Genomic DNA, 8,296 nt, shown 5'->3' on the forward strand with positions numbered 1-8,296 from the left:
TCTTATAGCCATAACAGGTATGGCACTGCCAGTATTTGCAGACCTGTGCTACTCTTCAAACTGCACCTTTCTTGCCATCCTTTGTACAAGACAATCAGCTCCGTGGTATTTCTGTTCATAACAAAAATCAGCAGATCATAGATTCAGAATTGAAGCATTGCTAGGCAGCAACTTTCTCACTTCTTGGCCACTGTTCAAGTTCAGTGAGATTCAGGTGGGTGCAGAGTCACAACCTTTGACACATTCAATGTAGGTAATTGCAAGTCATCGAATGGGATGATTTGGACGTCGAATGCAATTTGATGTCTTATTTCCTGGTGAATAGCAGGTGAGTGGTAATGAGTATGTGTGTATATGACTTTATTGATAACTTGCTTTTAATAAATCAAATTATTTTTGTACCAAGGAACCTATATATTAAGATAACAGATGTGACCCTCAGATTTAGTACATTTTAAATTAAAAAGCCATGGATTTTTAAGAGTTAAGCTTTTTAGTAGGCATTCATTTTTGATTGTAGTTCCCTTATTGCAGTGTAGAGTGAAACCTGTTGTGAACTGAAGAGGGAGTAACAGGCAATTGTGAGACAATTTCTCATTGTCCCCCAAGTAAAGGGATCAGAAATTAAATTGTGTGATTTTCACCAGTTCTCTTCAATTACAAATAATGTGCTTTTTAATTCAAAATAGACTTTGTTAGATTTTCCATAGCTCACATCTGAATAAAATAGAGGAAAGAACTAGAGTATATAAAATAGGCTGCTAATTCACTATCACTCGATTTATATTTCAATTGAAGCAGTTTTCACCCGTAGGATGAGACCAGCTTTTTTTGCCGATGTGTTAAGTTCAATCACACAATGCATATTCCTACCAAAGATATATCTCATGGTTCTAAATAGATCTTCACTTTCCTTGTAAACAATCAGCCATCTCTACACCAAGCCCAAAGGCAAACCGTTTATGATAAAATACTCATCTCTCTCTCAGCAACAATGTTAAATTGCCAAATATTTATTATTATCACTTCAACTGAAGGAAATGCCTTTCGCTTTCAAATATTTCAGAATTTTAAAAGACCTATTAAAGCTCAATTTAATCTTCTCTGATCTAGTGCAATCTATCCTGTAGTTCAAATTTCTCCTCGTATGCATAATCTGTTCTATCTAGCTGCTCATTGCTGATTTATTCTGCACAATCTATATAGGTTTAGTGCCATCTGAATGATATACTTCCAAGAACTATACACAATAGTTTAATAGATTTTCGTTTAAAATCCTCTTATTCTTATACAGTTTCCCCTATTTGTACGAACCAAGATACATTTTGCTTTTCCAATTCCTTATTTACTTCCATTTGAATTTTCATAGAGTATATGTTTGTTTCCTGCTTTTTTTCTGCAGAAATTTGTGGGCAGTGTGGTATTCCTGGTATCTTGGGTGTGGAGCTTTTGTTCTTTTTGTGTAGATCCTTATCTCCTTCCATCCAAAGTGTGCACTGTAGTATTGTTCCCACTAATTGCATAGTTTTTCTTGCTGTGGAGCTTCCATCCAGCTTCAAAATCTGAAAGGGACATAGCCCTAGAAATTCAAGCACATTGCACTTTTTTTCCAGTGGTATTATTCTAAAAACAATTTACTACTGCAGCAGAATTTGATTGCATTCATTTCATTGGCTGAATTATGGCTCTGTGGATATCTGACTGGACAATTCCAGTTGTTAATTAACTTGTGCCAATGATGTCACTTCTTCAAAGCTTGCATACAGAATTATCTCATTTCCAAGCATTGCACAGAAATCTAGCTTTCATTCTTTTGGGAAGAGCCTGACATTTGTGAATTCTAAAGTAAGCATATTTCAATAGGACTCTTACCTCTGCACTAATGTGAGTTACATAGAACATAGAACATAGAATAGTACAGCACAGTACAGGCCCTTCGGCCCACAATGTTGTGCCGACCCTCAAACCCTGCCTCCCATATAAGCCCCCACCTTAAATTCCTCAATATACCTGTCTAGTAGTCTCTTAAACTTCACGAGCATATCTGCCTCCACCACTGACTCAGGCAGTGCATTCCACACACCAACCACTCTCTGAGTTACAAATCTTCCTCTAATATCCCCCTTGAACTTCCCACCCCTTACCTTAAAGCCATGTCCTCTTGCAATGAGCAGTGGTGCCCTGGGGAAGAGGCGCTGGCTATCCACTCTATCTATTCCTCTTATTATCTTGTACACCTCTATCATGTCTCCTCTCATCCTCCTTCTGTACGGATTTCTCTAAGGAGCTCCCAGTTCTGTGAGCCAGACTTAGTTAGGGCCCTTTAGTTTAGTTAAAATAGTTTCTCTTGGCTCACTAGCCCCAAGACCTCCTAGAGATCCAACCCCCTTATCAGTCAAGCCCTAATTCCACTCCTTACTAAAATTCTGATGTCTGGGCATACAAGTGCTCCAGTCCATGGATTCCAGATACCCAGTGAGCTCCTGACAGTTGGTAGTGTCTCCTTACCAATCGTTCAGAACTAGTAACACACTCACCATCTATCACCCAAGTACTACAGACTATACGAAAGAAGGTGGACTACCACCCAGGCCCCAATCTCTTCTCATTGCTTCCATCAGGAAGAAGGTGCAGGATCCACACCACCTGGTTTGGGAACAGTTATTACCCCTCAGCCATCAGGCTCTTGAACCAGAGTGGATAACTACACTCAATTTCACTCGCCCATCACTGACCTTCCTACAACTTATGGACTCACTTTCAAGGACTCCTCATGTTATGTTTCGATATTTATTTCTTATTTATTTGTTTATTTTCTGTTTTGTATTTGCACAGTTTGTTTTCTTTTGCACATTGGTTGTTTGTCCATCCTGTTTGGTACAGTCTTTGATTGATGCTATTGCATTTCTTGGATTTATTGTATATGCCTGCAAGAAATTGAATTTCAGGGTTGTATATGGAGACATACAGCATGTGTACTTTGAACTTTGAACTTTGACACTACTGAATCATGCTGCAGTAGGCCCTGGTCTGAAATGGTCACAGTAATCTACACCATGCAATTTGTCCTGTCTTTAATGGTGCATGTAGGCATAGGACAGAATTGCATTAAGGAAAAACAACCACTAAATCAATGATAAATCCTTGGTGCAAACGTAAACTTTCTATCATTGTATCTCATTTTCTTTGCCAATACGTTTGTCTTGCCAGTATTTAAGTGGGCACGTGGCCAAGTGGTTGAGACATTGGACTAGCTACCTGAAGGTCGTGAGTTCGAGCCTCAGCCAAGGGAATGTGTTGTGTCCTTGAGCAAAGCACTTAATCACACATTGCTCTGCGACGACACTGGTGCCAAGCTGTATGGGTCTTAATGCCCTTCCCTTGGACAACATTGGTGTCGTGGAGAGGGGAGACTTGCAGCATGGGCAACTGCTGGTCTTCCATACAACCTTGGCCGGGCCTGCACCTTGGAGAGTGAAAACTTTCCAGGCGCAGATCCATGGTCTCGCAAGACTAATGGATGCCTCTACTTTACTTACTTAATTTAAGTAAAATCACAAGAGAAAAGTGTATGGCTTGTGCTTTCCCTCTTCAGGATTCGTCAACATGAACTTTAATTGTGCCCCAGGATAAAGTAGCTGAAGCCCCGAGTTTAAGGTTGAGTTTAGTTGACTTTCCCATTATATTACTTCTCTTTTACATTAAATATTTACTTTAGTTTCAGCTCATGTGTGGAAAGGATTGTCTAACTTTGCCTGTCAAATAAGGCAGGCACCTCCCTGGAGTTGCAGCTGCTCTGCTGCTGTGAATTTGTCAGTGAAGTTAGAGCAGTGAGCAGGAAAATCTCCAGAGAAATGCTGTCTATTGTCTTTGGACTGGTGAACTATCCTCTAAATATGGAACTAGTCAAAAGCACAGGAGAGTGCAGGTCTAGGGAAAAGCACATAGCTAATCACAATATCTGAAACAAATGTGGCTCATATACAATTTTGTATCTGTACCCCTCTAAGAATTATATTGAATTCAAGAAGTTATAATGTAAAGGTCATTGCAACTTTAAAATGAGCAATTTTATTATCCCAGCTGTCCACAAGACTCCACATATGATTTTTTAAAGAAATATTTGAAATTAAGCACAACCTAAATAATCTGAAAAAGGAGTTATTAATAGAGAATACTAATCCAAGGATGCAATTTACTTACCTGTATTTGCTTTCTCTGCACAGAATTTTCATGTGTCCACCGCCACTGCTGTGAAGTTATCAAAGTTCAGTAATCTCCATTAAAACTACTTCCTGTGAAAATTGATGACTAGGACTAAATAATTCAAACAATGAATGAAATTTAAGGTCCAGACTAGACACCGATTCTACAATGAAAAATGAGCTGACATGACTGGCATTTTACTTCAGCACTACTTTCCTGCACTAACTACATATTCTTCATCTAAAACATGATCAGCCTGAGTCTTTAATACATCCAGCATCCAAGCCTTCACAACCCTCTTGTTATAGAATCCCAAAGCTTCACTGTCCTCTGAGATCAAGAAATTTAGACCAAAAGACCATGGGAGGAGGATTATGAATTCAGTCCATCAAATCTGCTCTTTCATTCAATTATGGCTGACTTATTATCCTTCTTAGCCCAATTCTCCTGCTTTCTCTCCATAACCCCATGAGGATTTCATCTTCGAGTCTGAATGAATATGCCACAGTTGTGACCGACTTCATCAGACCTGAGTGGATGAACGTGTGCCTCCGAGAACATATCAGACATACCCCATCCAAAAGCAATAGATAAAACTGGAGCTTTGTAGTCTGCTAAGGAGTAGATCTGTGGCATTCAAGACTGATGATCCAGAACTACATGAGAAGTCCAGGTACGACCTACAGAAGCTATTTTAACAGTGAATAAACAATTCCAATTGAAGTTAGAGGTGGAATTGGATGTGCATCAGCTCTGGCAGGGTTTGCAGGCCATCACTTCCCACAAAGCAAAATCTAACATCATGAATGGCTGTGATGCTTTGCTCTCAGATGAGCTCAATGTCTTTTATGCATGGTTTGAAAGGGAGAATAAAACCACAGGTGTGCAAATCCATGAAGCATCTAGATACCCTGTGATCTCTGTTTTGGAGTCCAACATCAGAACACCTTTCAAGATGTGAAACCTTGCAAGATATCAGATCCTGAAAGTGTATCTGGTAGGGAAGTAAAAACCTGTGCCAACCTGGTGGGAGTGTTTAAGGACATAAGGTCTGGCATGGTTTTGGAGGACTGGAAAATTGCAAACGTCACTCCACTTTTCAGGCAAGGAGAGAGGCAGAATAAAGGGAATTATAGACCAGTTAGCCTGTCATCGGTTGTTGGGAAGACGTTGGAGTTGATTGTAAAATATGTGATTTTGGGGTACTTGGAGGCACATGAAAAAATAGGTCAAAGTCAGCACGGTTTCCTTAAGGGAAAATCTTGCTTGACGAATCTGTTGGTATTCTTTGAAGAAATAACAAGCAGATTAGACAAAGGAAATGTTGTGTACTTGGATTTCCAGAACACCTTTGACAAGGAGCCACACATGAGGCTACGAAACAAGATTTGTTTTGTGATCTTGTTGGATACTGATGAAGGGTCTCGTCCCAAAATGTCAACTGTTTGTTCATTTCCATAGATCTGTCTGACCTGCTGAGCTCCTCCAACATTTTTGTGCATGTGGCTTTAGATTTCCAGCATCTGTAGAATTTCTTGTGTATGTAATATTTGTACTGATAATGACACCTTCACAGCAATGTTGTTCTCGTTTGTCACAGATGACCATCAAATACTTTAGCTGCCTGTCTGCACAGTTGTAACGGGGTAACATATGTTTAGTTTACAATTTTCTCTTTCTGAAAAAGGTTCACAGACCCAAAATGATGTCTGCTTATTTTACCACAGATGCTGCCTCACTTGCTGAGCTTGTCTGGTATTTTCTGATTCAGATTGCCAGCATCTGCAGTTTTTGTGATTTTCATTTATCACTTCATTGTATTGTTCTACAGTTTATTTCAGTCCTAGCATGATTACTTGAAATCACCGCTCAATTTGAAAAACAGGTTGCAAAACATACAGTAATTGTTCTCTTATCACATTCAGTTTTTCAAATTAAAATGAACTTTTCATCCGTTATTCAATGACATAGCTGGAAACACTACAAAAGTAATATTGACCATAAGACCATAAGGCATAGGAACAGAATCAGGCCATTTGGTCCATCAAATCTACTTTACTAGGGCTGATTTACTATCCCTCTGGAGTCTCCTGCCTTCTCCCTGTAATCTTTGATTCTCTTAATAATCATGAAATTACTCACCCTCTGATTTAAATATACCCAATGGCTTGGCCTCCACAGTTGTGGCAATGAATTACACAGATTCATCATCCTCTGACTGAAGGAAATTCCTCGTCACCTCTGTTTGAAAGGGCGTTCTTGTATTCTGAGGCTGTGCCCTCTGGCCCTAGATGTCCCTGTTATAGGAAACATTCACTCCATACTCACTTTGTTTAGGCCTTTCAACGTTCGACAGGTTTCAATAAGATCCCCCGCCGTACTTCTAAATTACAGGCCCGGAGCCCTTTCATCCCCAGCATAATTCTCGAGAACTTCCTCTCCAATGCCAGCACATCTTTTCTCAGATAAGGAGCCCAAAACTCCTCACAATACTTCAAGTATGGTCTGACCGATGCCTTTTAAAGCTTCAGTATTACATCCTTGCTTTTATTGTATTGATGTGGAGAGAGATCAGGATTCAAATATTTACTTCCAGGAAGCTTTCTAAACACTATTGGACATTCAGTGGTATAAAACAACCCAAGTTTGTCCAACTTCTCATTGTAGCACATGCCCTCTAATCCAGGCACCATCCTGGCCAACTTCTTCTGCATGCTCTCCAAAGCCTTGACATCCTTTCTACCGTAGGGTAATGTAATGGGTGGAAACATATGCATAATTCACAACCACTGGCATTGAGATAGGGTTCACTTTAACAGGCTGGTCTGACATGATGATGTAATGATGCTAAGTTTTTTTTATGCACTTTATGTTTGGTGTTTGGTTGACAATAAAGGAATTGTTAGGGTTTCCCTTAAATTTGAAATGTCTCTGCCATTTTATTTACCTAAACCTACATTGATGACCTCTGGATGATTTCACAGTTATTCAACATTTCAGCAAACACAATTGCTTTGAAAGTGCCAGAGGTTTGGGAGCAAAAAGGCATTGCTTGTTTCGTACAAGACGAGGCCCAATTTGTGCTGCGAGAAATCTCTGTGGATGACACCAGATATTACTATGTAGTAGCATCACTCAGTAGTTCCATAGCAACAGGAGTAGTGGGTCTGCTTGAACATCTGTCAATATATATATAATATACAATATACAATATATATCATATGATGAAAACTCCCCTTTTATAGACTTAATGTGGCACTGAAGCATCAACATAATTTGTAGTGTTTCAGCCTCTGAAATGAGGAAATAGGATGCTACCCTATGGTCTGTCCTCAGTTTAATTCAGTCTTCTCTTGTAATTGGCAAAAAATTTTAATCCTACTCTCTTACAACAATTTTCCAAATACTCGTCATCTGTTTGCCTTTTGCTCACATTATAGCATCAATTTTCTACCATCTCAAAAATAAGTAGTTCTATTCCAAGTAAGCATGTTAATGACTATAATCTGTTGCAAGCTCTCACCCTATATATGGTCAGGTAACTTGCCCTAACCAGAAGTAAATATCTACAATGGTCAGCTTCATCTTCACTGAAAATTTAAAACCTAGGCAATCCAAACTGATAGGCTTGAGAATTGGACCTACAGATCTCAGAGGTGCTCAACATGACTTAAGATTTAGCATTTAGAGATTTAAAAACAGAAACAAATACAGATTAACCCATATTCAATGATAGTTAAATTTACTGGTCTTTATTTTCAGTGAGCCTTAGACTACAGTTGTAAGCATAAATATGTCTCACATATACAACTTAATTGGACAGTGCTAGGGAATTTGAAGCTCTAACCAAAGCAGCCTCTCCTGCTCTCCTAGGCAAGACAGAAGCATCAACAGATGTTTTCTGACCACATGAACCTGAAAGTAAATACCTGTCAGTGGCTTGTACAAGGTGATCGCGAAGTCGAAGATGATAAACTATTTTAAAAAAGAATCAGGAGTGGGACAGTCTTTCCCTGTTCTGTTATCGGCTGTATTTTCTGGAAAATTTGCGGTCAGGTTCTATTATTAAATATCATTGCAAGTGAGTATC

This window comes from Mobula birostris, chromosome 1 (assembly GCF_030028105.1).
Source record: "Mobula birostris isolate sMobBir1 chromosome 1, sMobBir1.hap1, whole genome shotgun sequence".
Classification (NCBI taxonomy): Eukaryota; Metazoa; Chordata; class Chondrichthyes; order Myliobatiformes; family Myliobatidae; genus Mobula; species Mobula birostris.